Source organism: Procambarus clarkii, chromosome 16, assembly GCF_040958095.1.
Source record: "Procambarus clarkii isolate CNS0578487 chromosome 16, FALCON_Pclarkii_2.0, whole genome shotgun sequence".
Taxonomy (NCBI): Eukaryota; Metazoa; Arthropoda; class Malacostraca; order Decapoda; family Cambaridae; genus Procambarus; species Procambarus clarkii.
The window spans coordinates 23,248,432-23,254,057 of record NC_091165.1 but is presented as its reverse complement, the minus strand read 5'-3'; positions in this window follow the sequence as shown (position 1 = coordinate 23,254,057).

Below are 5,626 nucleotides of genomic sequence, written 5' to 3'. Positions count from 1 at the left end.
GTGGCACTTGATGCAGGCCCCCGAGGGCCAGGGGGCCGGGCGGTATATGAATGTCGAGGCACTTAGCCAGGAGCCCTGGCGATAGGAGCAGTGTGGCTCTGTGTCACCGTCTTGTTAAACACTCCTACAACACAGCTCGGGGGGAAATGTTTGGGATTTATAAACTACGTTTAGGAGTCACTCCCCCCCCCCCTGCTTTCTGTACCTCTCCCCCCCCTGCTTTCTATACCTGTCACCCCCTGCTTTCTATACCTGTCACCCCCCCTCCTTTCTATACCTGTCACCCCCTGCTTTTTATACCTGTTACCCTCTGCTTTCTATACCTGTCACCCCCCTCCTTTCTATACCTGTCACCCCCTGCTTTTTATACCTGTCACCCTCTGCTTTCTATACCTGTCACCCCCCCTCCTTTCTATACCTGTCACCCCCTGCTTTTTATACCTGTCACCCTCTGCTTTCTATACCTGTCACTACCTCTTCCCTGACTGCCAGGCCCTCTCACTTCCCCTTACACCTGCATATGTGTGGGAGATGCTGCCACAGAGAGAGAGAGAGAGAGAGAGAGAGAGAGAGAGAGAGAGAGAGAGAGAGAGAGAGAGAGAGAGAGTGAGAGTGAGAGTGTAAGAGCAAGAGTAAGAGCACCCAGGACCTCCACATCTCCACACACTCCTCACAACATACACAATCTGGAGCACACCCAATTAAAACTTGTGTAATTAATTGTGTAAGTAATCACCTGAGGAGGAGGAGGGGGGGGGGGGTGTAACCGGATGGGATCTTCACACCTCGGCCACCCACACACCTCCTCCTCCACGGATACTCCGGAGTCATCCCCTTAAGAAACCTTCCTTCATCACTCCGGCCACGAAACTCTCGTCTTAATCGAACTTTTCCTCTGTAAACACTTCACCCGGTTGCCTAAGGCCTTTTGAACGCCCCTGAAGACGATGAGTTGACATGAGTGGCATGAGTTAACGTGAGTTCGATGAAGAGACTCGTGTGAATAATGAACCGGACGGTGCGCAGTATGACAGAAACTTGATAGGCTTGTTTTGATTAATGACCGATCTGGGTATGATAAGTTTGCCTCGTGAGGTACGACGTCTTGAAGAGCTGGTGTGTGGGTGCCGGGTGTTGGGTTAGTCTTGGGGTGTCTGAGGGACCTGCTGGGTTAGTCTTGGGGTCCCTGAGGGACCTGTTGGGTTAGTCTTGGGGTCCCTGAATGACCTGCTGGGTTAGTCTTGGGGTCCCTGAATGACCTGTTGGGTTAGTCTTGGGGTCCCTGAATGACCTGTTGGGTTAGTCTTGGGGTCCCTGAATGACCTGTTGGGTTAGTCTTGGGGTCCCTGAATGACCTGTTGGGTTAGTCTTGGGGTGTCTGAGGGACCTGCTGGGTTAGTCTTGGGGTGTCTGAATGACCTGCTGGGTTAGTCTTGGGGTCCCTGAAGGACCTGCTGGGTTAGTCTTGGGGTCCCTGAAGGACCTGCTGGGTTAGTCTTGGGGTCCCTGAAGGACCTGCTGGGTTAGTCTTGGGGTCCCTAAGGGACCTGCTGGGTTAGTCTTGGGGTCCCTGAAGGACCGGCTGGGTTAGTCTTGGGGTCCCTGAAGGACCTGCTGGGTTAGTCTTGGGCTCCCTGAGGGACCTGCTGGGTTAGTCTTGGGGTCCCTGAAGGACCTGCTGGACAATACACTGGCAGCTATACCTGAGGATCGCTGTGTATACACCCAGAGGTGTATCCCGCTTCTGGGTGTACATACACCGGCCATTGACTCTAGTCCTGTACTCAATAAACTGGTTAATTGGTGACTACGCTGTTATGGAGGCTTTAACAGCCCGCCAGTGTCTGAGAGAGGCCAAACTCTTAACACTAAAGCCTAGGATGGTCCATTTGGCTCCACTCAATAACCAAAGGTTATTCAAGTTCAAGTATGTTTATTGAGACAAGAAAAAAATACATCTCAAAGGGATAGAATAGCTTAGGCTATTTCTACCCCCCAGAAAACCTATTTCTACCTATTTCTATATTTATTTATACCAGCCCCGGGCTCCTGTGTTGGTAGTACGTATAGTAACGATGAGCACCGTAGTATATATACCGATGTTCAACGCAATTAGACAGTAGAAATCTGAACTATTGAGTTGGACAAACCGGAAAACTATTTTTTACTTGTGTTATTTTGACAAATTAACCTATCCTAACCTCCCTAGGTCTAATACACGATATCTGAGGCCTAATATAGTACATATGTGTGCTATACTAGGCCTAGGAATATTTACATTTGTGTTTTAGCTTTATTTGTTTTAAAAGAATTCCTTACTAGTCAGTATACTACTATTTAAAAGCTAAGAATGTACGAATTCTGACTATTTACAACCGTCACAATAGGTGTTAAATAAACAGGAGGAAGGGTTGTTTATTTACACAGATAAGTAAGCAAACTTGTCATTAGTGAGGTTTCGGGAGAGACACAGCCATAAATGGCTTATTTAAATGTCAAAATATGACAAACTTCAGCAATGGATGACGTTTATTTAAAGCTTCAAATATGTGCAATCGCCGTCAATTACGATAAAAAATAACCGTCAATCATAATATTTCCAATATCCATCGTGTTTTTCAAACTGCTGACCAATTTGGGTAAAATGCCAAAAACCTCTGATTGCTGTTTTGCTCCAATTTCCTTATCAAATTACTATATTTAACACTTCAATTACGTTCAAAAAATAGCCCACAAACATAATAATAATAATAATAATAATAATAATAATTTATTTAGGAAAAGTACATACTGTACATAATTACAGAGTTACAGTACAAACATTCTGTTAGATTTATAGAGGTAGTACATACAGTACCTAAAGCCACTAGTACGCAATAGCGTTTCGGGCAAGTATTTGAAATTTTCATCGTAGTTTTAAAAATTCACGTCAATTTGGGTCAAATATGAACAATCTCTGTTTTCTCTTGTGGCCAAATTTCCTTATAAAGAGTTAATTTAAAGCTAAATATTGAGTATGTTAAAGATGGATGATAACTTAAGGTCAGGGCTCAGTCTCCCCTTTGTATAAATCGGGCAAACTTGCCGTTTTCTAATGAGTTATTGAAAATACTTGACAAAGAGTTGACTAAGCTCCTCTGCACAGTCTTTTAGGCCCCTGGCAAATACTTGGCCGGGGCTTGACGGCTCCTCAGACTACATTTTAATTTACTAACATCTTCCATAGTAATTATTAGTTTAATTAGCTTTTGATCTTCACTAATTAAACTTGATTTACTGTGGGGTCATAGTGACGCTTTCTTCTCTATAGTGATAACAGAGATAAAATACTCATTTAAGAAAAAAACACACCCATTTTTCCCCTATTAATTATATAGGTGACATTTGTAATAGGCTTCTGTCTCTGACCTCTGACCTCTGACCTCTGACCTCTGGCTCGTTACATCTGGAGGAATCCCCCCCCCTGCTTTCTTTGACTTCCTCGCGCCTTAGTTCCCTTTGACTTGACTTAACTTGCTGGCATTTATCGTTTGCTTAGGTAATTGTTACGATTGACTTAAGTCCTTGCATAGTTATGGGTTCCTTTACGGCGCTATAGCTTTTATTCTCATGACCCGCCATTCTAGGTCATTATTGGCTAACAGCTCGTCATGTCATCTCCCCTCATTAGTCATGTCATCTCCCCTCATTAGTCATTTTACCTCCCTCATTAGTCATGTTACCTTCCTCATTAATCATGTCATCTCCCCTCATTAGTCTTGTTATCTCCCCTCATTAGTCATGTTACCTCCCTCATTAGTCATGTTACCTCCCTCATTAGTCATGTTACCTCCCTCATTAGTCATGTTACCTCCCTCATTAGTCATGTCATCTCCCTCATTAGTCATGTCATCTCCCTCATTAGTCATGTCACCTCCCTCATTAGTCATGTCATCTCCCTCATTAGTCATGTCACCTCCCTCACGAGTCAAAGTCCATGTACGCGAGTACGAGTGTCATGTACGTGTCATGACTCATGTACGTGTCATGAGTCATGTACGTGTCATGACTCATGTACGAGTCAAGTCGTTTCTCCATCCTAGATCATTCCTGAGCTACGATACGTTACCTGTAACTCCCTGTCATGTCAGTCTTGTCATACGTGACCGAGGGCGTGAAGGTGTAGGGGAAGTGATGTAATATAAGTCGACTCATCCATGAATAACATCAACTCCTGCAAATATCGCCTCGACACTCACTGCAACTTGAAGATTATTAAGAAAATTAAGGAATGATGGGCATCTGTTTTCAAGTTCAGTCGTTCGAATTTTATAAAAAGAAAATATTTGATCCAATAGCAGATATGATCAGCGTGACACGACATGTTCAGAACACAACGAAGATGAAGCAATGTGGATATATATATATATATATATATATATATATATATATATATATATATATATATATATATATATATATATATATATATATATAAAGTCATGTGGCTTTCATATATTCTGCACGCCACCAGTCAGATCTTGTCATTACAAGAAAGACACATTTGTTATTTTTTTAAATTTGCCCCGAAGGGCTAGTGAGTATAACGCCATAGTAGCGTGATCTTATTTCTCTTCACACGCACGCACACACACACACACAAAAAATGGCCAGCAGGCGGGAGTGGAGGAAGTACAGAAGACAAAGAACAGAGGACAACAGAAGCAGATACAACAGAGCTAGGAACGATTACATTAACATAAGACGAACATCGGAAAGGGACTATGAGAACGATATTGCAATCAAAGCGAAAAAACAACCTAAGTTACTACACAGTCATATAAGAAGAAAAATGTCGGTGAACGACCAAGTGACAAGACTAAGGAAGACAGAGGGGGCATATACTGAAAGTGACAAGGAAATCTGCGAGGCACTGAATGCCAGTTTCCATGGAGTGTTCACTACCGAGCCTGAGCAGCTCCCATTGTTGGAAGGGGTTACCCTAGATGAAAGACTATCAGATATAGAGGTGACAGCAGAGGAGGTAATGAAACAGTTGACAACTCTAGATGCAACTAAAGCAGTTGGACCAGACAAAGTATCACCGTGGATACTAAAAGAAGCAGCACAGGCCCTCAGCGTGCCTCTGGCAATGATCTTTAATGAGTCACTTATGTCAGGAGAATTGCCCAGTTGCTGGAAGAAGGCAAATGTCGTGCCGATCTTCAAGAAAGGAGATAGGGAGGAGGCACTTAACTACAGACCTGTATCACTGACAAGCATCCCCTGTAAAATACTGGAAAGAATAATTAGGCTACGACTGGTTGCACACCTGGAGAACATTAGGTTTGTGAACAAACATCAACATGGGTTCTGGACAGGGAAATCGTGCCTAACAAACCTTCTGGAATTCTATGATAAAATAACGAGGATAAGACAGGACAGAGATGGTTGGGCAGACTGCATATTTCTGGACTGCCAAAAAGCCTTTGATACAGTACCGCACATGAGACTGCTGTTCAAGCTCGAGAGGCAGGCGGGGGTGGGGGGAAAGGTCCTAGAATGGATAAGGAACTACCTAACAGGAAGGAGCCAAAGAGTTACGGTAAGGGGCGAGAAGTCGGACTGGCGAACAGTAACAAGTGGA